Consider the following 24,527-nt stretch of genomic DNA (forward strand, 5'->3'; position numbering starts at 1 on the left):
ATGTCTGTATGCTCGATTTTATACACCTGTCTAGATTTTGTGGCTGAGATAGCTGAATCCACTAATTTGAAGTGTAATATACAGTGCATTCAGAAGGTATTCAGGCCCCTTCCCTTTTTACACATTTTGTTACATTACAGCCTTATTCTAAAATGTATTAAATAAAACAATTTCCTCATCCACCTACAAACAATACCCCATAATGACAAAGCAAAAACAGCATGGCTACCACAGCATTCTGCAGCGATACGCCAGTCCCACTAAGCCCAAACCAGATGGGATATCATTTGTTTTTCAACAGGACAATGTCCCAACACACTTCCAGGCTGTGTAAGGGCTATTTGACCAAGAAGAAGAGTGATTGAGTGCTGCATCAGATGACCTGGCCTCCACAATCACCCGACCTCAACCCAATTTAGATGGTTTGGGATGAGTTGGACCGCAGAGTGAAGGAAAAGCAGCCAACAAGTGCTCAGCATATGAGTGAACTCCTTCAAGACTTTTGGAAAAGCATCTCAAATATAAAATATATTTTGATTTGTTGAACAATTATTTTGGTTACTATATGATTCCATATGTGTTATGTCGTAGTTTTGATGTATTCACTATTATTCTACAATGTAGAAAATAGTCCAAATTAAGAAAAACCTGTGAATGAGTAGCTGTGTCAACTTTTGACTGGTACTGTATATATATTATTTAAATAGCAGGACACTGTAAAGTCCATTATTCCTCAGAAGAGTATGAATTAGGCTGTTGGAGAAGGTTTTAATCCTAAGCAAACTGCATACATATTGTTTGAAGTAAAATAGAACAACATAGCTACTCTAGTATTTCAAAGCTGTTTGCTAGAAAACCTTGTTAGATCGTGGGTGGAGTAGGCATTGTGGAAATTATGAATTTCCTTTTTCGGCTTCAGACCAATGCCTACTTATCACTTTAAACATCTTTTTTTGATTTTCATTTCCATGTTTTTTTACAGCGGAAGGTGATGATACAACATTTCAACACGCTAAAGTGGTCTTTCGAAAACATAATTTGTACTTCAAATTATGTTTTGTCCACATTATTTATTTTCCAGGGCCACTTTGGCACTCAACAAACTGTATGGGGCCACAAACAAACAAGAAACCACTCACCCAGAGGCAGTGTTTCTGGTGAGCGGAGACTTTATCACAGGGAGACTTAAAACCGTCCTACTTCACTTCTACCAACACGTCTCCTGCGCCTCTAGGGGCGCTAAAACTCTAGACCAAACTCTAGAAACACATACAAGGCACCCCCTCGTCCCCCCTTCAGCCAATCTGACCATGACTCCGTTCTCCTGCTACCTGTTTACAGACAAAAGCTCAAACAGGAAGTACCAGTGATGAGCTCAATACAGAAGTGGTCAGATGAAGCAGAAGCGAGGCTACAAGACTGTTTTGCTAGTACAGACTGGGATATGTTCCAGGATTCATTCGATAGCATTGAGGAATTAACCACAACAGTCGCAGGCTTCATCAATATGTGCATAGGCGATGTCGTCCCCACAGTTACTATAAGAACACATCCAAACCAAAATCCAAGGATTACAGGCAATATCTGCGCTAGGCTAAAGTTTAGAGCTACCGCTTACAATGAATGGGACATGGACATGGACACATACAAGAAAGCCTGCTACGACCTCCGAGACATCAAACATGCGAAATGGCAATATAGGAGGAAGGTGCAATTCTATTATGCCGACTCCGACTCTCTTCGTATGTGGCAGGGCTTGCAGACAATAAAGGATTACAAAAGGGAAACCCTGCCATGAGTTGCCCAGCAATCCAGAACTCCCAAACGAGCTAGATGCCTTTCATGCTCGCTTTGAGGAATATGACACTGTGCCTTGCAAGGAAGCCCCGGTTTTATCATATGACCCTGTGATCTCGCTTTGCGTGGTTGATGTGAGCAAAATGTTTAAACAGGTTAGCAATCACAAGGCTGCTGGGCCAGACGGAATACCAGGGTGTGTTCGAAAAGCGTGCGCAGACCAGCTGGCAAGTGTCTTCAACGATATTTTCAATCTATCCTTGTTCCCGTGTGTAATCCCACTATGTTTCAAGCTGACCACCATTGTTCCTGTTCACAGAACTCCAAGGTAACCTGCCTAATTGACTATTGCCCTGTAGCACTTACATCTGTAATTATGAAGTGCTATGAAAGGCTAGTCATGACACACATCAACACCATCATCCCAGACACGCTAGACCAGGGCTCTCCAGTCCTGTTCCTGGAGAGCTACCACCCTGTAGGTTTTCATTCCAACTCAAAACTAAGATGTATCAAGTTAGTTACAATTGGGGTTGAAACCCTACTGGAGGGTAAGCGCTCCAGGAACAGGGTTGGAGAGCTCTGCCCTAGACTCACTCTGCCCCAACAGATCTACATATGACGCAATCTCAATTGCACTTCACAGTGCCCTCTCCCACCTGGACAAGAGGGGAAATAGCTATGTGAGAATACTGTTCATAGACTACAGCTCAGCGTTCAACACCTTCAAGTTAGGGACCCTAGGATTGGGACCCTAGGACTGAACCCCTCCCTCTGCAACTGGATCCTGGACTACCTGACGGGCCAGCCCCAGGTGGTGAGTGTAGGCAACAAAACCTCCGCCATGCTGACCCTTAACATGGGGGCCACTCAGGGTTGTGTGCTTAGTCCACTCCTGTACTCCCTGTTCACCCCCATCTGCTTAGCCTCGCACGACTCCAACACAAGCACAACAGAGGGTGATGTGGACAGGCCAGTACATCACTGGGCCGAGCTCCCAGCCATCCAGGACCTCTACATCAGGGGGTTGTCAGATGAAGTTCAGAAAAATGGCCAAATACTCCACCCAACCAAGCCATAGATTTTTCACTCTGCTACTGTCCGGCAAACGGTACCAGAGCATCGGCTCTCGGACCAACAGGCTCCGAGATAGCTTCTACCCCTAAGCCATAAGACTGCTAAATAGTACAATTAATGGTACCCAAACGATCTGCACTGACTTTATCTTGCACTCACCCTACGCACAGTCACTAGACTGTACATACAAACCATGTACACAAACTCAGTTACACACACTACATTGACACTCCCACACCAAAACCCACACACATTCAATACATACGCCCACACACACTTAACACACACGCAGACGGACACAACACAAACACACACACAGACGCATTACACATACTTTTCCTAATTTGCTGCTGCTACTTTGTTCTTTATTTTACTCTTATTATATATTATCTGTCCTGATGCCTGGTAACTTTACCCTGCCTTCATGTACATATCTACCTCAAATATGTCATACCTCTGCACATTGATATGGTACTGGTACTCTATGTACTGTACAGTGTTGTGAAAGTATTTACCTCGTTAGATTTTGTTCACATTTGCACATTATTGACACTGGATGTTATATCTTCGACCAAAAACAAATATTTTATTAAATGGACGCTGAGTGAACAAATAACACAACAAATGTTTTACATATTTATTAAGGAAAGTAATGCAACACCCAATGCCCCTGTGTGAAAATGTAATCACCCCCTTAGACAACAACTGGTTATGCCACCTTTAGCTGCAATAACTGCAACCAAACACTTCCTGTAGTTATCAATGAGTCTCTCACAGCACCTCCATGCAGAACTGCTTCAACTCAGTGACTTTGTGGGTTTTCGAGCTTAAACTGCTAATTTCAGATCCTGCTACAACATCTCAAACTTGAGATGAGCAAACATATTCTTTTTCGTGAGCAATGTTTTTTCTAGAGTTATTTATGACTTCCTGGACGATTTTATGCCTAGCTCTTGGAGAGATTTTGGTACGGCCACTCCTGGGAAGATTCACTTCTGTACCAAACTTTCTCCATTTGGACAATATGGCTCTGACTGGTTCGGGTGGAGCCCTTGGGAACCCTTTCCAGACTGAGAGTAAATGTCATTCCTGTTCATTTGTTCTGTTGCATACTTATCATACCTTAATGACTAACATGAAAATGTATGTAGTGTCAATGACGCTGATAGATAGGAGATTACTAAATGTGTAGGTAAAACCCATTGTTGGGCAATAATAATGTGGAGGTACCTTATTATAATTAATCATCTTAATATTATAGGTCATTTTATTTGGTTCCAAAAATTATTTAAAGGCAATGTGTCAAGTAAATTAAAATGCAATCATTAATAAACAATTCTAAATAATAAAACATTCAAACTATAAGCAATCAATTCAAATGAGGCCAACCAAATGGTCAACTAATCAGTCGTGATTTTAGCATGCCAATCTTGGTGGGGCAAACAAGCATTTGTTTTTACATGCATACCAGCGAAGCCACTACACAACTCTAAACATTACATTAAATGCACTATAATGTGACAAACGGTGCCGTTTAGGGTCTACATAAAGCTATCCCGAGAGTGGAGCTTATGGCTGACTTGCTTAAATTAATATGGTGACTCCTTGTTGATTTGTGTAACTGGATAAGAACTCATTCTCCTTCAATAATAATGAATGTCGACATGAGTTGTGACTTTTGAACCATACACAAACATTTTTACATTTATGTTCAGTAAATTCACAATGTTTGTTCTTATATAATTAACAATTAGCTCTGTACGAGCTGCAAGGAGGTAGGCCTATTCGTTCAGCAATTTCGAAATGGACAGCGACAGAAATTCAGATGTTAGTTCAGATAAATTCAGCAAGATGTTGAGGCCTTTACTCTTCTTTAAGTCACCACAGAGAGAGAAAGAGACCGAGACTTAGAGGTTAGACTACCGTTCAAAGTATTTTATTCGGCCCATGTGATCTAAAAATACGACAATACAATCACGAGGATCCGCTTTTATAGACAATATACACACCCACTGACCCACAACCCGCGAAATATGAACTGAAATTAGATGGGTCTATTACTGAACTTTTTGTTGAACAAAAATATTTGAATGGGAAGAGACTGTCACTGGCAAACATGGTTACGAGAAGGGGACACTACAATATAATGTTGTTGGGTCTGTAACTTATCACCCTCCTTGTGGAGAAACGCACCCTAGCTAATTACAACACACAAAGTAAGAAAAACAATTAAATGCATCATTCTGACATTTTCTAAAATTATTAGTAAGATACTGATGAAATAGACCTATATAAGCAATATAACAATGCAGATGTACAAACTATGGCATATATGACGATAAGCGGTTAAGAGGCAAGCCGTAATTTTGATTAAGACATGAGCGAACCTATATGCCGCCTATTTGTTCAGCACTTTTGAAATTGACAGCGACATAATTCAGAACATGGGCCGTTCTTACAGTACTCTCCCTGTACACCAAGTCAGATCCGTAGGGTAAATAATGGGGACACATAAGCAGACAATGAAAGCTCTTACAATATTCGATCATTACATTTCTCGAAAACAGGCTATAGACTACATGTGCAGATGATGAAAGCTCTTGCAATGGGGGCAGGTAAGCAGGCAATGAAAGCTGTTACAATATTTGATGATGACATTTCTCTAAAACAGGCTATAGGCTACATGCGCACCACCAACTCAGAACAGTAGGATAAGTTCTAAAAGGGAAAGGGACCACATTCTTAGGATGAGACGCATAGGCTAATAACTGCTTACTACACAACATACACTTAGTATTACTTTCTTAACTACAGTATACATATCTCCCTGGCATATTACATCACTTACGCAGCAGAATACTAGAACATTTATTGACTCACCATTGTTGTGCTGTGCTCACTTGAACAGTAACTTGGCAGGGTGGTCCTTGTGGGCAAACTTCTCAATTACTTTGTCATCCAAGTCTGGCATTCTCTGGATGAAGGCCAATGCATTTAACCTTTTCTGTCCCATGGAATTGCGTGTGAAGGTTTTTTTCCTTTTAAGGGTGGAAAAGTCTCTCTGACTCGGCGGGTTGTCATTGGAGTGGTGATGATTATTTTGAGAAGAGAGACCGTCTCAGACAAGGCCTCCTGCAGATATTTGGTATTTGGTATTTTATTAGGATACCCATTGGCTGTTGCAAAAGCAGCAGCTATTCTTCCTGGGGTCCAACACACAACATGAAACATAATAATACAGAATTACATAATACAGAACATCATTAGACAAGAACAGCTCAAGGACAGAACTACATACATTTTTATCTACAAACACGTAGCCTACATATCAATGCATACACACAAACTATCTAGGTCAAATAAGGGAGAGAAGTTGTGCCGTGAGGTGTTGCTTTATCGGTTTTTTGAAACCAGGTTTGCTGTTTATTTGAGCAGTATAAGATGGAAGGAAGTTCCATGCAATTAGGGCTCTATATAATACTGTACATTTGTTTTAGATTTGGGGACAATGAAAAGACCCCTGGTGGCATGTCTGGTGGGATAAGTGTGTGTGTCAGAGCTGTGTGTAAGTTGACTATGCAAAAAAATTGGGATTTTCAACACATGAATGTTTCCTATAAAAAGAAGTGATGCAGTCAGTCTCTCCTCAACTCTTAGCCAAGAGAGACTAACATGGTTAGGTTGTTCTCAGAGTGATTTCAATAAAGGAAGTGCGGTCTTTCTAGTGTCCAGCTAAGGATACAGGTAGAGAGTGGACAGCTCCGTTTTCATCTTCTCCTGGTTGCCCACAGGCCATATCTTGGTAGCACACTGGAGTGCTGCGGTCAGAAAGGAATGTACATACTGGGGGGAAAATGAGCTGTCCACCAACTTGCTGCAATTAAGTGGCCACTTTCAGAAAACCTTTCTTGCACATGAGCAGCGATTGTGTCGCATGCTTCCTTCATCACGGGTGCAGTGTTAAGTTCTCCCCGCCTTGGTTCAGTGGCATCAACATGTCCATTGGCCAGTGCAATAGTTTGCTCGCAAATGTTTTGAATGTTCACCTTGAAGTTGTTGATTGCTCCGGCGATTCCTACTGCATCAATGGTTCAATTCTGCATTATGTTGTACAAAACATCCACCTTTGGATTGACCTAGGAAAAGAACTCGAGCAGTTGCAGACATGTGGGATCCTTGAGTTTCATGGACAGGCCGTAAGCCTCGCTGATGGTGATCTCATCCCATCCAGGCTGAGTGCGGATGTCTTCCATGCACTGGGCCAGTATCTTACGGTCCTCCCACACAGCATCGACGGTTCTGCTTTTGAAGTTCCATCATGTACCCGTTGGCTTGGGGACCCGTCTGTTTGTTGATTCCGCAAGAGCCTGTGAAAAAGGTGGAAAAGAAGGATAGGCCTGCAAAAAACGCTTCAAGCATGCTCACTCTCACTTTCTGGTGTTAGATTCTGTCGGTGTACGTAACAGTGCACCAATTGCGCGTTTGGGTAAGTCTCCTTCAGTAGCGTTTGGACACCACGTACATTACCGCTCATCACCGCTGCCCCATTGTAGGTTTGTGTAACCAGCTTCTCCTTGACATTCAGTGGCGCTAGGACTTGTTTGATAGTGTTGGAGTGGCCAACACCAGTTTTGTCCTTTACCTCTACCTCACACACACTGTTGTCTGGTAACATGTAGTGCAGCACTATTACCATCTATGATTTGCAGGAGATGTCAGTGGTCTCGTCTGCCTATACAGACGCAAAAGGAGTCTCAGACACCTCCTTAACTACAGTATAGCTTCTCTGTACACTTCATACATACAATCCACCGCCTGGTACGGCAACTGTACCGCACGCCACCGCAGGGCTCTCCAGAGGGTGGTGCGGTCTGCCCATCGCATCACCGGGGGCAAACTACCTGCCCTCCAGGACACCTACACCACCCGATGTCACAGGAAGGCCAAAAAGATAATCAAGGAGATCAACCACCCGAGCCACAGCCTGTTCACCCGCTATCATCCAGAAGGCGAGGTCAGTACAGGTGCATCAAAGCTGTGACCAAGAGACTGAATAATAGCTTCTATCTCAATCCCATCAGACCTGATTACGCAACCCTGCACCTTAGAGGCTGCTGCCCTATATACATACTTGGAATCACTGGCCAGTTTAATAATGGAACACTAGTCACTTTAATAATTTTGACATATTTTGAATTATTCATCTCATCTCATATGTATACTGTATACTATTATATACTATTCTATTCTACTGTATTTCAGTTAATGCCACTCGTACATTGCTCAATCAAATATTTATATATTTCTTAATTGCATTATTTTACTTTTAGATTTGTGGGAATTGTTAGATACTACTGCACTGTTGGAGCTAGGAACACAAGCATTTCACTACACCCACAATAACATCAGCTAAATATGTTTATGTGACCAATAACATTTGATTTAATTTGATAAACCGATAAACATTTACGCTCACCTCTGGACTACAGATGACAGATTTCCGGAACCCAGCGGATCCAGAAAGCCATTTCCAGTCACAGTGACCTCATCACTCCTTGCCATGACTCCGAGGGGAAAGATTGAAACAATACAGCCTTCACTAAGAACATTCTCCATTCAACAGACCGTTTCACTGGCCTCCCTGGGGAAATGGGAGATTACATTATTATTTCTGTGTTCATTACGTTTATCTCTCTCTCTGTGCCAATGTTCTCCTGCTGGCATGTGGCCACTGGACAGGAGGTGTGCTGTGGTCCTTAATCTGTCTCTGTCACTTAGAATAGTCAGGCCCCTAATTAACTAGACAGATTATCATCACCCAGAGCTGATTGGATTGTCAATGGTTCAGAGCTGATTGGATGGTCAATGCTTTGAGAACAACAGAAGAGTTGGACGACAGGTGGAAAAGGTGGGTGAGAAGAAGAGGTGGAAGGGAGGAAGAGGGCTTCTCAGGACAGGTGTTGATTTCAGTGTTACTTGTGTAGCATTTTGCACAAAGACTGTCACAGTGTTGTCGTGACTTGACTTTAAAAACATCTCTAGGGTATGTGGGACACTAGCGTTCCAACTGGCCAACATCCAGTGAGATTGCAGAGCGCCAATTTCAAATACAGAAATACTCATTATAAAAATTCAGAAAAGATACAACTATTTTACGTAGGTTTAAAGATTAACTTCTTGTGAATCCAACCACGGTGTCAGATTTCAAAAATGCTTTACGGCAAATGCATACCTTACGATTATTTGAGAACATCGCCCAGCAGACAAATTATTACAAACAGTAACCAGCCAAGTAGAAGAGTTACACAAGTCAGAAATAGAGATAAAATTAATCACTTACCTTTGATCTTCATATGATTGCACTCAGAAGACATTCATTTATTCAATAAATGTTCCTTTTGTTTGATAAAGTCTCTCTTTATATCCAAAAACCTCCGTTTTGTTTGCGTTTTCTTCAGTAATCCACAGGCTCAAACGCAGTCACAACAGGCAGACAAAAAAAATCCAAATTGTATCTGTAAAGTTCATAGAAACATGTCAAACGATGTTTATATTCAATCCTCAGGTTGTTTTTAGCCTAAATAATCAATAATATTTCAACCGGACAATAACGTTGTCAACATAAAAGGTAAACAAGAAAGGCACTCTCTCGGTCGCGCTGATGAAAAAGCTCTGTGACACGGCAGGGTCCACTCATTCAGACTAATCTTACTCCCTCATTTTTCAGAATACAAGCCTGAATCAAGTTCTAAAGACTGTTGACATCTAGTGGAAAGCATAGCAACTGCAATTTGAGTCCTAAGTCAATGGATACGGTAATGGCATTGAATAGAAAACCACAAAAAAAAAGAAATCCTGAATGGATTTTTCTTAGGTTTTTGCCTGGCAAAATATATATTATACTCAGACACTATTTTAACAGTTTTGGAAACTTTTCTTTGGAGTTTTCTATCCAAATCTACTAATTATATGCATATCCTATCTTCTGGGCCTGAGTAGAAGGCAGTTTAATTTGGGCACGCTTTTCATCCCAAATTCCAAATGCTACCCCCTACGCCAGAGAAGTTTAACATTAATCTGAAGACAGTTAATCCGATGAATAACAAACTGTTTAATTATTACCCGATTTAACCTTATCATGTAACAATTAACTCATTAGGATCTGAGGCACCATGGGAGAGGTTATTTAAAGAGTTACCATCTCCCAAATTAAACTCTAAAACCTATCACAGCTATAAACTATAAACTTATTAATCATAACCTCATATCATATCATCATTCTGAACAGTCATAACTTCCTTGTATCTGCAAAAACCCGAGCCTTACTTATGATTCAGTACTACACAAATTGGTGTAATTATTTATTTACTAGCTAATTAAATGGGAACACAGGATAAACATACACACTCTGCACCGGTTATTGACTAGAGACGTAATACACGGAAAACAGGTCCCTAGCAGAATGACAACAACATTGATGCTTGTTAAACAAGAGAGGGGGAGAGAGGGACAGAGACACTTAACATTAGTACATTCAGAAACTACTCTCACCTACAGTAACCATATACTTTGCACACGAACCGCTGCCCACTTTGAGTAAGAAATAATTTATGTACAGTGCATTGCGAAAGTATTCGGCCCCCTTGAACTTTGCGACCTTTTGCCACATTATTTTGCCAGTAGCGCTGTGGAACATCCAGATGCTGTTTTGCGAATTTCAGACATGCAGCAATGTTTATTTTGGACAGCAGTGGCTTCTTCCGTGGTGTCCTCCCGTGAACACCTATCTTGTTTAGTGTTTTACGTGTCTCGTCAACAGAGATGAGAGACTCGTCAACAGAGATGTTAGAATGTTCCAGAGATTTCTTTAAGTCTTTAGCTGACACTCTAGGATTCTTCTTAACCTCATTGAGCATTCTGTGCTGTGCTCTTGCAGTCATCTTTGCAGGACGGCCACTCCCAAGGACAATAACAACTGCTGAACTTTCTCCATTTATAGACAATTTGTCTTATCGTGGACTGATGAACATCAAGGCTTTTAGAGATACTTTTGTAACCCTTTCCAGCTTTATGCAAGTCAACAATTCTTAATCTTGGGTCTTCTGAGATCTCTTTTGTTTGAGGCATGGGTCACATCAGGCAATGCTTCTTGTGAACAGCCAACTCAAATTTTGTGATTGTTTTTTATAGTGCAGGGCAGCTCTAACCAACATCTCCAATCTTGTCTCATTGATTGGACTCCAGGTTAGCTGACTCCTTACTCCAGTTAGCTTTTGGAGAAGTCATTAGCCTAGGGGTTCACATACTTTTTCCCAACCTACACTGGGAATGTTTAGATGAAAAATCCGTTAATTTGTGTGTTATTAGTTTAAGCAGACTGTGTTTGTCTGTTGTTGTGATTTAGATGAAGATCAGATCAAAATATATGACCAATATATGCAGAAATCCAGATAAAATCCAGGTTCACATACTTTTTCTTTTTTTTAGTGGGTATACTTTCCAAGTTACAGTATTTCCTGTATAACAATTTTTATGACATCACAAAATAACAAACAAAATGACAGTGTTCTATAGATTGCCTCTGACCGTTCCCCATGTTCTATGTTAGAAATATTGTTCCAGTATTCGCTTTTGAACGTGTTAGTTTCAGCAGGAAAAAGTATGTTGAAACAAAGCACTTTCCTTTTGGTGAATCTTGAGAGCGCATGCCTGAATCCTCTCCCTTGATTTACAACAGGGCGTGAGTTGTTAACCCCCACTAGTTCTTTCCTTCCCCCTCTAGGGTGAGAGGGGGTTTGATTGAAGTTAGTCATAGCAAACCTGATCTGAACTATTTGGATTCTTGTGGACAGTGTCTTAGGCGTAGAATAAATCCTTCAAACCACAATCTCTCTTTGATTGTGACTCAACCATCATGATGACTCATTGAGTATAACAACGGGTCATGATAGATATGACAGTGGCAGTGAAGACGCAATCATTGTTTGATAATGATATCATCTCTTTGTGTTTTGTTCCCCTGCCTCCTTTCAGCATGGCTTGGTTTATTTCTGTGTCATCATTGCCAAAGCTCCTTCTCAAGGATTCCTAACCAATCTCTCCCTGGCATTCACAATGTCACAGAATATGACACGTACAACAATACTATCAACGTTTAAGGTCAAAGTAGATCTCTCCTCCCTCCTCCACTTGTAATTCCTTCATTCTTTTCTCTCACGTCTCTCTCCATCCCTCACTTCCTCCTACCTCTCTCTCTCTCTGTGGGTGTGTTTTATTGAAGGGGACTGTCATCTCTGTGGATGGGCTTTGTGTTTCCATGCTATTCTTGGCCTGTGCATGGTGGCATATCTCATTTAGAGGACAAAATACACACGCAGGTCATTAACAGCATGGACGTGGAGATGCATTCCTTCAGGGGCAGGAGGAGAGCAGATAACAGGAGAGGAGGAACAGGGGGATGAAGCAGGGGTGATGAGAGGGAAAGAGGGAAAGGGGGAAAGGATGAGAAGTGATGAGGAGGAAAGGAGGAGTGGAGTGATGAGGAATTGAAAGGACAGGTTTGAGAGGAAAAGAGAAGAGATGAGGAGTGGAAAAAGGAGAGTGATGAGGAGTTGAGAGAACAGGTAGAAGCAGAAAGGAAGGGGGAGGAAAGTCTATAGAGGCAAAGGCTCAGATGGTTGAATCTATTTCTCATTTTCTGCTCCATTGAGCCCCGCAGGAAGTTGCAGCAGCCTTGGGCATGGTTTGGTGATTACTCAGACTCAGTATGATGGGTTGTAGCGATACTGCTGCAGGGTGTGATGTTGTATCATTACGGCTGTTGTGTGTGCTTTATTATATACGTATAACATATTTGTTGGGCAAGTAACCCTATCCAGACCAGTTTGTGTATGTGTACAGTATGTGCTTGTGTTGTGGGACTCTTTATTCTGCCCCCTGTCCCAGCGTGTGTCTAATGAATTTGAGTTGCAGACAGTACACAGAGTGCTGGGAATAATGGGTAATATTAGGGAGGGAAACTCAAGACTGGTCTAAGATCAGTGTCTAGGGGGAAACTTTATCCTACTCCACTTGCAGTTACTGTATTTCATCACAAAATGGTGGCGTCTGATGAGCTGCCAAAGTGTAATGTGTGTTTTTGGAATGTCTGAAGATCACATGATGACTGAAACATATTTTATATGTATAACAAAACTACAATTTTCTACTAATTGAATTAGAATGTTGTGTCTTTTATAATTGGTTTCCCACACATCTTCTGTCTTAGGACAGCACATGCACCATGGCTATTTCTCTCAGACATCTTCAGTGATTGTCAAGCTAAATTGGATTGTGATTGCCATGAAATAATAATTAGCAGTATTTCTCAACAGGTATTGGCATGCATGTCTAAACAAAGGAGTGAGTGAGATTGATGGATATGGATATTGATGGATATGGATATTTATCCATGTTTCTAATCCTGACAGTCGTGCTGAATATAGATTGCGTATAAATGTGATGCAGGCCTGATGTGGCCTGTAAACCAGGAGGTTCTGTTAAGTTTTTTTTTCTCCTCTTCCTCTAAAGAGGAAGTGTAGCAGGGATCGTACCAAAATGCAGCGTGGTTATATCGTAAATAAAGATGAAAACGAACAATACAAAACAAGAAAACCTAAACAGCCTTATCTGGTGCAAACTAACACAGAGACAGGAACAATCACCCACGAAACATTCAAAGAATATGGCTGCCTAAATATGGTTCCCAATCAGAGACAACAATAAACACCTGCCTCTGATTGAGAACCACTCCAGACAGCCATAGACTATTCTAGATAACCCCACTATACCACAATCCCAATACCTACAAAAAAAACAAGACAAAACACACCACATAATTAACCCATGTCACACCCTGGCCTGACCAAAATAATAAAGAAAAAACAAAATACTAAGACCAGGGCGTGACAGAACCCCCCCCCCCCCCAAGGGGAGGGTCCGGCAGGGCGTCTGTCCACGGTGGTGGCTCCGGCGCGGGACGTGGACCCCACTCCAACAAAGTCTTAGTCCGCATGCATCGCGTCCTTAGATTGGCAACCCTCGCCACCAACCTTGGCTTAGTAAGCCTAACCAAGGGCCCCACTGGACTGAGGGACAGCTCGGGACTGGGGGGTAGCTCGGGACTGAGGGGTAGCTCGGGACTGAGGGGTAGCTCGGGACTGGGGGGTAGCTCGGGACTGGGGGGTAGCTCGGGACTGGGGGGTAGCTCGGGACTGGGGGGAAGCTCGGGACTGAGGGGAAGCTCAGGCAGATAGATGGCTCTGGCAGATCCTGGCTGACTGGCGGTTCCGGCATATCCTGGCTGACTGGCGGATCCTGGCTGAATGGCGGATCCTGGCTGAATGGTGGATCCTGGCTGAATGGCGGATCTGGAAGATCCTGGCTGACTGGCGGCTCTAGCTGCTCCATGCTGACTGGCGGCTCTGGCTGCTCCATGCTGACTGGCGGCTCTGGCTGCTCCATGCAGACTGGCGGCTCTGGCTGCTCCATGCAGACTGGCGGCTCTGGCTGCTCCATGCAGACTGGCGGCTCTGGCTGCTCCATGCAGACTGGCGGCTCTGGCTGCTCCATGCAGACTGGCAGCTCCATGCAGACTGGCAGCTCCATGCAGACTGGCAGCTCCATGCAGACTGGCAGCTCCATGCAGACTGGCAGCTCCATGCAGACTGGCAGCTCCATGCAGACTGGCAGCTCCATGCAGACTGGCAGCTCTGGCAGCTCCTTGCAGACTGGCAGCTCCTTGCAAACTGGCAGCGCTGAACAGGCGGGAGACTCCGGCAGCGCAGAACAGGCGGGAGACTCCGGCAGCGCAGAACAGGCGGGAGACTCCGGCAGCGCAGAACAGGCGGGAGACTCCGGCAGCGCAGTAAAGGAGGAAGGCTCCGACAGCGCTGGACAGGCAGGAGACTCCGACAGCGCTGTAGAGGAGGAAGGCTCTGGCAGTGCTGGACAGGCGAGGCGCACTGTAGGCATGATGCGTGGTGCTGGCACTGGTGGTACTGGGCCGAGGACACGCACAGGAAGCCTGGTGCTTGGAGGTGGTACTGGATAGACCGGACCGTGCAGGCACACTGGAGCTCTTGAGCACAGAGCCTGCCCAACTTTACCTGGCTCGATGCCCACTCTAGCCCGGCCAATACGAGGAGCTGGTATGTACCGCACCGGGCTATGCACCCGCACTGGAGACACCATGCGCTCCACAGCATATCACGGTGCCTGCCCGGTCTCTCTAGCCCCCCGGTAAGCTCAGGAAGTTGGCGCAGGTCTCCTACCTGGCGTCGACATACTCCCTGTGTGCCCCCCCCCCAAGAAAGTTTTGGGGCTGACTCTCGGGATTCCATCCGCGTCGCCGTGCTGCCTCCTCATACCAGCGCCTCTCCGCCTTCAACGCCTCCAGCTCTTCTTTGGGGCGTCGATATTCTCCAGGCTGAGCCCAAGGTCCTTTACCATCCAATATCTCCTCCCATGTCCAGAAATCTGGATTTAGCTGCTCTTGCTGCCGCTGCCTGTCACCACGCCGCTTGGTCCTGTTGTGGTGGGTGATTCTGTTAAGGTTTTCTTTCTCCTCTTCCTCTGAAGAGGAAGTGTAGCAGGGATCGGACCAAAATGCAGTGTGCTTATTTGTATACATCTTAAATAAAGATGAAAACGAACAATACAAAACAAGAAACGTGAAAACCTAAACAGCCTTATCTGGTGCAAAATAACACAGAGACAGGAACAATCACCCACGAAACACTCAACGAATATGGCTGCCTAAATATGGTTCCCAATCAGAGACAACGATAAACACCTGCCTCTGATTGAGAACCACTCCAGACAGCCATAGACTATTCTAGATAACCCCACTATACCACAATCCCAATACCTACAAAAAAAACAAGACAAAACACACCACATAATTAACCCATGTCACATACTGGCCTGACCAAAATAATAAAGAAAACACAAAATACTAGGACCGGTTCCTAACACCACTGAGTTTTTAGGTAATTTTATTAGGTTGTACATAATTCAATCCAAACTAATATTTCAATAAAAAGTCATAACTTAAAAACAAAACAAATAAACAATCAAATCAATACATCAAAGCAAAACTAAGCAGATCAAATCAAATATCATTAAGATCAACACAAAAATACAATAAAAATGGTATTTTCACAGTTTATATTAAAAGTTTTCCACAGTGTGTTGGAGTAGATCTTGTCTGTTTTGATTTTGGAGCTTGATTGTTGGACTAGCAGAGAGGTTGACGATCTCCTCGCAAACATTCCCAATTTCCCTTCAGCATGCAAGGTCTTATCTCTGGCTGAGTGGAAAGAGGCTGTCTGGCCATCGATTGCACCTCGCTGTGCAGCAAGACTGACATCCTATCTACAGGAAGTGGATTATATGCTGTTAGATAGACAGCAGAAATTAGATTCAGTGCATTTCCCCCCAAATTTCAGATAAAGTTAATATTAAGTACGTGTGTGTGCATGTGTGTGTGGAGCTTTTTACAGACCTTTCTGTAGAAGGTTAACACAATGAGTCTAAAGGTTAACGAGCTCAGCCCTCTAGTCTTCAGGCAGGTACCAAAACACTCAAACCTTGAGAACCACCTAGATATACTTGACTAAATATACTCATTATGTACCAGATAGGGATCTATTCTATTCTGAATGCACGTGCTTGTGTATGCCTAATTGTGCAGTGACTGTACATACCTGTTTCTGTGTAATGTACACCAGCTCCCAACTCAGCCACACCAACATTAACTAAACTCAGCAAAAAAAAAATGTTTTCCCTTTTCAAGACGCTGTCTTTCAAAGATAATTCATAAATATCCAAATATGTTCACAGCTCTTCATTGTAAACTGCAATATCCGTACTGTGAGATGCCTAAGACAGCGCTACAGAGAGAAAGGACGGACAGCTGATCGTCCTCGTGGTAGCAGACCACGTGTAACAACACCTGCACAGGATTGGTACATCCGACCATCACACCTGCAGGACAGGTACAGGATGGCAACAACAACTGCCCGAGTTACACCAGGAACACAATTTCTCCATCAGTGCTCAGACTGTCCACAATCGGCTGAGAGAGGCTGGACTGAGGGCTTGTAGGCCTGTTTTAAGGCAGGTCCTCACCAGACATCACCGGCAGCAATGTTGCCTATTGGCACAAACCCACTGTCGCTGGACCAGACAGGATTGGCAAAAAGTACTCTTCACTGACGAGTCGCGGTTTGTCTCACCAGGGGTGATGGTCGGATTTGCGCTTATTGCCGAAGGAATGAGCGTTACACTGACGCCTGTACTCTGGAGCAGCGTCGATTTGGAGGTGAGGGTCCGTCATGGTCTGGGGCGGTGTGTCACAGTTTCATCGGACTGAGCTTGTTGTCATTGCAGGCAATCTCAACGCTGTGCATTACAGGGCAGACAACCTCCTCCCTCATGTGGTACCCTTCCTGCAGGCTCATCCTGACATGACCCTCCAGAATGACAATGCCACCAGCCATACTGCTCGTTCTGTGTGTGATTTCCTGCAAGACAGGAATGTCAGTACTCTGCCATGGCTAGCGAAGAGCCCTGATCTCAATCCCATTGAGCGCGTCCGAAACCTGTTGGATCGGAGGGTGAGGGCCATTCCCCCCAGAAATGTCTGGGAACTGGCAGATGCCTTGCTGGAAGTGTGGGGTCACATCTCACAGCAAGACCTGGCAAATCTGGTGCAGTCCATGAGCAAGATATGCAAGGCAGTACTTAATGCAGCTGGTGGCCACACCAGATACTGACTGTTACTTTTTGATTTTGACCCCCCCTTTGTTCAGGGACACATTATTCCATTTCTGTTAGTCATATCTGTGGAACTTGTTCCGTTTATGTCTCAGTTGTTGAATCTTTGTTATGTTCATACAAGTATTTACACATGTTAAGTTTGCTGAAAATAAATGCAGTGAGTGGATGTTTCTTTTTTTGCTGAGTTTACAACACAGTATCCGATGTCCGTCAGTTTTACATACAGCAACCTTTTTATGGTGGTAACCCATTCATAAAACCCACTGACTGGCAGGCTTGCCCATAGAGGCCCATTCCAGTCATGTTGACACTGTGTCACAGCCTCCCATCTCAAATAACTTTCTGTGCTTTATGTGTTCTGTTCCAATAACTAAATCCAGCCCCTGTGTTCTGTACATTGAGTCACTGTGGTTAGAGAGGGGAGATGTGGTGTGGTACTCATTCAAGGTCTCTTTCAATCTGTGTCAGTGTGCAATGACCCAAAGATGTATGGGTATCTTCTCACCTGCTAGAACACTGCAGTGTTATTGTCACGCCCTGACCTTAGAGAGACGTTTTATTTCTCTATTTGGTTCGGTCAGGGTGTGATGTGGGCAATCTATGTTTTGTTTTCTATGTTTCTTTATTTCTATGTTTTGGCCGGGTATGGTTCTCAATCAGGGACAGCTGTCTATCGTTGTCTCTGATTGGGAATGATACTTTGGTAGCCCATTTTCCCTCCTTTCAGTGTGGGTAGTTGACTTTTGTTAGAAGCCCTGTAAGCTTCACGGTTGTTCTTCTTCGTTTGTGACATTTTAAATAAAAGGAAAATGTACGCTCACCATGCTGCACTTTGGTCCACTTCTTTCGACGGCTGTGACCGTTATCCACAGTATGATATCTGTAGTATATAGTCACAACTATATACACACGTTCACCTTTTCAGGCTTCATAAAAATGTTCACATAATGTGATTTTTGTCACTACTATGAACTAAGATTGTGTGCTTTCTGGTACTTTGACAAAATTAGAATATTAAACATTACTCCTTATCCTTGGACCAGAAATAGTTGAGTTGGAAATTGTTAAGATGCACAATTAAATCATACCGTAACCAATACTGCGTATGATTCCACAATCTCTCTGAGTGTAATGGTCTGTAATATCATCCACTGTTGAAGGATACACCATCCGTACAGAATGCTGATTTATGAGTAGTGTAGTGACGTTGGTTAAGTGGAGTGTTTAGTGCTCTCCTGGTGTTGCCACTGGATTGAGATGCTCTGACATTCACCATCGATCTGAGTCCATGTCAGAGTGGCATTAAATATTTAGGAGGAAACCACTGCAGCGAGAGACACAGCCTGGAAACTCTCACCACACACACAGAGGTTGTATAGTATATTAATTTAACAGCAGAGAATGCAATGGAGCGGAGCAGTACATTATTTTAAAACACAACTCAGTAAAATAGATGACATATTGTATATTAACGTATAGAGGTATGGATAATTTTACAATACCATCTATTATGATATTTTGATGCAGTGCTAAATAAATCAAAACTTCTACAATTACACTACTTTACTGTCAGTTTTGCCCTAGTTTGGTTGAGTATAAAACAATCAAAATGGAGAAAGACCATTAAAACTACTTAAATTCATTTTTTGCAACCCTAGGGTCATCCACTACTCATAAAACTTGCCATTTTAAGACGTTTAGAATTTAGAAACGGTCAAATAACGTCAAATAATTATTTTGGGGGTTGACATAATGTTTTGGCCATATAGCTCAGACCTTCAATACAGTACAGTCGTGACCAAATGTTTTGAGAATGATAGAAATTGTCACGCCCTGGTCTCAGTATTTTGTGTTTTCTTTATTATTTTGGTCAGGCCAGGGGCCTGTTGCACAAAACAAGGATAAGGGATTAAGCCAGGATATCTTGGTGATCCTGGCTCAATTTATCCGTAATCCGGTTGCACTAAAGATGGATAGGGGGCAGGAGGATATGTTATGGTATAAATTACCATGGAGATTTATTCTGTGGAGCTAGCCTGCTCCAGACCAGGCTAAATTCCAGGATTATTTAATCTCATCCCTAATGTCAGTCAGCAGTCACCACAAATGAAACCAATAGTTATTTCACTGCTCACTATACATTGTTATCACATAACTAGGTTATTATTTAAACGTTTGTGATCATTAATTTCAATGATTTTGGATAAAAATGATTTTTAGATGTTGCTATCATTAGATAATTTACAGTTTCCCATAGACTATAAGGCTATATATAAAATGATAGAATATTAGGGCCACAGAGGGAAAAAAACACAAGTCATAATATTGTAACCAGTTGTTTTAAAGGAGGACAGTTGTTAAAATGACAGATGTGGGGCATTTCGTGAAATTGTACTTCAGTATGGTTTCATAAACAAAGACATGCTGATGTGCCAGAATATTAAGTATCACATTGTCATAAGTATCAAAACTGTAAAAACAATATGTAGCTTTTCTGCAGAAAGAACCAGCCTCATAAATGTATGACTTTATCCTTTTTCTTCAGTGTGGCCCTAGTACTCTGTCATATAAACAAATACACATTCCATATGAATATAAAAACACAATGTGTAACATTATGTTCCTTTATTGAATAAGGACAAAACAAAGCAGGTAAACCATCAGCTCCTTTCGAAACTGAAGTCACAGTGACTCTACAAGATGGAAAGCACAGAATCCAAGCATATTATACAAAATGATACATACACATTCAAAGGTCTGTATATAACACACCCTGCATGTCTGCACACTAAAATAAATGCAGGACAAATCCATACACATCAACTGAACAGACAAATGAATGGATGCAGTAGCCTCCCTGCAGCCTTGTATTACACACAGTATACCGCACAAACATCATAAGAGGCCAAATTCGTCAAAAAACGAACCCAAAAAACCCAAATTCCTCTGCCACCGCAGGACATATTTAACCAAAATTGAAAGCACACATACTAACTAAAATAATTCAACACATATTGGTCCCTCAGCAGCCGACCACTGTCGTCATCAGGGAAGATTGCCGGATTGTTCCAGTCCATGGCTGGTGGCACTCTGGGGGCCCTCTCCTTCCTCAGGCAGGCCACATTGTGGAGGACAGCACAAGCCACAGTAATATCACATGCCCTAACAGGGCTGACCCTTAATTTGTGAAGGCAGTGAAAGCGTGCCTTCAGGAGGCCAAAGGTCATTTCAACTCTGGCCCTGGTCCTGGCATGGGCATGGTTGTAGGCCTGCTGTGCTTCCTGGGGGTCTGTGAAAGGTGTCAGGAGAAAAGGCTGGCAGCCATACCCCCTGTCTCCCAGCAACACACCAGAGAATTCACCTGTCAACACAAAATCTCATCATTACTACCTCATAAACACAGTGATATTCTTGACACAGCCATGATGGTTATAAATAGGGGTTGTGTGGCTTACCTTGTGATAGGCACTGATAGATTTCAGAGGCCCGAAAGATTCTGGAGTCATGGACTGAGCCAGGCCATTTTGCCACAACATTTTGATCACACAGTCAGCATTGCAGACCATCTGAAATCATAAGATGAGGAATATTACACCAATCAATCATCACTGGCAATGCAGAGTGTTCGTCAATGGACAATATCAAAAAGTTATGTTCACCTGAACATTAATGCTGTGAAAGGATTTCCTATTCACAAAATCGGCCTCATGGGCACCAAGGGGGCTTTTATCCTTGTGTGTGCAGTCCACTGCACCAATGACATTGGGGAAACCTGTCACACAAAGTAATGAGTATCCTACTATGTGTTAACAGTTGTCCTGTAATTTGTAGATCCTCTTACCTGCAATCCTATAGAACTCCTCTTTGATGTCACAGAGTCTTCTGTGGCCAGGGAAGGAGATGAAGACATCTGCTAATGCTTTGATAGCCAGACACACACTCCTTATTGTGCGGCAAATTGTGGCCTTGTTCAGCTGTTCTGCATCCCCCACTGAGTACAGGAAGGCTCCACTAGCAAAAAAGCGCAAGGCCACACAAACCATTTGCTCCACACTCAGTGCATGGCTCCGTGCAGTGCGGTGCTTAATCCTGGGACCCAGTAGTCTGCATAGATACCTGATGCCATCTGCAGAAAACCTGTATCTTTCATATAGATGGTCATCAGGGAAGGCCAGTGGGTCCAACCGGTCCCTGAAGACCCTTTCTCGCCTGAAGGCTCTCCTCAGAACAAGTGCTTCTTCATCCACCACATCTCGCACGAATGGGCATGCCATTGTCAGAGCAGAAAGGAACACACAATTTTGGGCCTTCATATAGGCTAGTGGCCACACCTGGTGCTGGGGGGGTGGGCAAAAGAGGGCAATGCCTTATAACGATGACTTGGTTGTACTGATTGCTGGGAAAATAAAAAAAACCTTAGAAAGATGCCACCGTCCTGTGTGCTCACAATAAGAGCTCATATGTCATGGCTCACTTGACTTTACGAGAATATACCTAATTTTTATTTTGAGCTGTGTCATCTTCTTGGAGCTGGGGGAGGAAAGAAAAATAATGATTAATACATTTGTGTTACAGTTAGCATACAGTGTACATTGAAGGCATATCTCACCTCCCTCTCAAGTTTTTTTATTTCAAGGTCCAGTTTCCTAATTGTCCTCTTTTTTATTTCGGACTCCAGTGCAAGATTTTCCATCTTTTTCTTCTTGTACTGAATGTCTATGTCTGCCAGTTCTATTTGGCGCCGGAGGTGGTTGCCATACAACTTTCTGATAGCTTGTGAGCTCTGTGAACACAATACAATTAGCGCAGCTGGAATTTGGCAGGATGTGGTGTCCTTTTATTAATACGCACTATGTTGCCAGGCTGGTTTTCCCACTGTATAGCATCTGGGTCCTGTAAAATAAATTAGATTTTTTGATTTTGATGAGGACTCCTCACCATTGTAGAGTAAATAGTACTTTCACAGTCTTAACATGATACCTCATGCCTTCTGGAATCCAGAGAGATGGTCTCCTCCTCATCATCGTCTCCATCATGTGCTGTTGCTGCTGCACTGGGGCCTTCACCCTATCACATTTAATCGGATTCATATTGAAGCTAGTAGACAAGACATGCCAGGCCTACAGTATGCCTTTGATGGAGTACTCACTGGATCAGCATCGTCTGGTGCTTGTGCTGGTGGCTCTAACAGGAACACAGTGCTGCCAGACACTGCAAGGCAATAGGTAAACCAAAGTCAGACAGTCCAAATTGATTCAATATGAATGTGGTTGTATCCCATGTAGAGATGGAAGGACATACCTTGAATGAAGCGGGTGGCATCTTGGGAGGAACCTATGCTCGTCTCTTTCCCCCTAGGGATCCCCTCTAAGACGGGCCTGCCTTTATTTAGCTCCAAGGCCATGTCCTCTGCTGGGGTAAGGTCAGCCTTTGGTGACCCACCACCCGTGCCTTGTCTGTGGGTATTCTTTTTCACTGCTAAAACAGTACAGACAATGTGTGAGCAGGCACCTTCTGGGTACAATATATGCTTGTGCTTTGTTAAATATTAGTCAGGGACCATACCATTCTGCAGAATGTTCTATTTGATTTTGACCTGCTGCCATGTCCGTTTTGGCCCGTTCATGTTTAATCTACACACACACACACACACACACACACACACATTTAATGGAGTCACACTGAAAAAAATTACTTGGTATTTTTGTCTTGTTTTCAGTAAAAATATCAAAAAATTTATCATAGCTTTATACAGTGTGATGGAGTTACTTTACACAATTTCACTCTATCTGCAGTGCATTTCAATTAAATATTTAACCGTTTCATAATTACAGTACAACTACATTTTTGGAGATGTGAATTAAATATTTGAATTGTAATTGTGATGTTTCAGGGGAGCGGTGAGTGTGTAATTGTGCACTATACGGCGGTCTGCAATACTTTGCTTTTTCTCTTTGCTTTATCGCTGTGGCGGTGTTGCCTTTCTTCTTAATTATATCTTTTAATGCCTCCATGAGGATTTGTGCTTCCGACGGGGAAAAGTACGCGGCTCTAGTTGCCATGGTAAATCAGTTAATCTGTGATCTGTGGCGGGGTCTATTTGAGTGAGCCGTGAGCGCGCACCTATCCAGGATTGGTTTCACCTGGCTTAATGAATCCGTGTCTGCTCATCCTGGCTTGGTCTTTGTGCAACCAATTAAGCCTGGACGCACATGTTTTGGCTTCATTGAGCTCAGCTGAGTCATTTATCCCGGATGTCTTAATTCTACTTTTGTGCAACAGGCCCCAGGGAGTGACATGGGTTATTTATGTGGTGTGTTTTGTCTTGGGGTTTTTGTAGGTTATGGGATTGTGGTATAGTAGAGTAGTCTAGGAAAGTCTATGGTTGCCTAGAGTGGTTCTCAATCAGAGGCAGGTGTTTATCGTTGTCTCTGATTGGGAACCATATTTAGGCAGCCATATTCTTTGAGTGTTTTGTGGGTGAATGTTCCTGTCTCTGTGTTTGTTTGCACAAGATAGGGCTGTTTTTTTTCTTGTTTTGTTTGTCCACCCGCCTCTTGAGGATTGACCACAAGTTCTCAATGGGATTAAGGTCTGGGGAGTTTCCTGGCCATGGACCCAAACTATTGATGTTTTGTTCCCCGGGCCACTTAGCTTATCACTTTTGCTTTATGGCAAGGTGCTCCATCATGCTGGAAAAGGCATTGTTCGTCACCAAACTGTTCCTGGATGGTTTGGGAGAAGTTCCTCTCGGAAGATGTGTTGGCACCATTCTTTATTCAAGACTGTGTTCTTAGGCAAAATTGTGAGTGAGTCCACTCCCTTGGCTGAGA

The 24,527-nt window shown here is 43.1% G+C and overlaps 1 protein-coding gene and 2 long non-coding RNA genes across 5 annotated transcripts in view; 1 reads left to right on the forward strand and 2 right to left on the reverse strand.

Annotated features, from left to right (window-relative positions):
- The window catches only part of LOC135547380 (synaptotagmin-like protein 5), a 67,979-nt gene that overhangs the window by 5,141 nt on the left and 38,311 nt on the right, over positions 1 to 24,527 (forward strand). The window lies entirely within an intron of this gene.
- Positions 21,413 to 22,504, reverse strand: LOC135547404 (uncharacterized). The gene is made up of 3 exons (XR_010456707.1): positions 22,304 to 22,504; positions 21,536 to 22,224; positions 21,413 to 21,466 (listed from the first exon to the last, which is right to left on the reverse strand). It is a non-coding gene; the product is annotated as an uncharacterized LOC135547404 (long non-coding RNA).
- On the reverse strand, positions 22,674 to 23,370 carry LOC135547403 (uncharacterized). The gene is made up of 4 exons (XR_010456706.1): positions 23,260 to 23,370; positions 22,996 to 23,172; positions 22,844 to 22,905; positions 22,674 to 22,761 (listed from the first exon to the last, which is right to left on the reverse strand). It is a non-coding gene; the product is annotated as an uncharacterized LOC135547403 (long non-coding RNA).

The sequence above is a fragment of the Oncorhynchus masou genome, chromosome 10 (assembly GCF_036934945.1).
Source record: "Oncorhynchus masou masou isolate Uvic2021 chromosome 10, UVic_Omas_1.1, whole genome shotgun sequence".
NCBI lineage: Eukaryota > Metazoa > Chordata > Actinopteri > Salmoniformes > Salmonidae > Oncorhynchus > Oncorhynchus masou.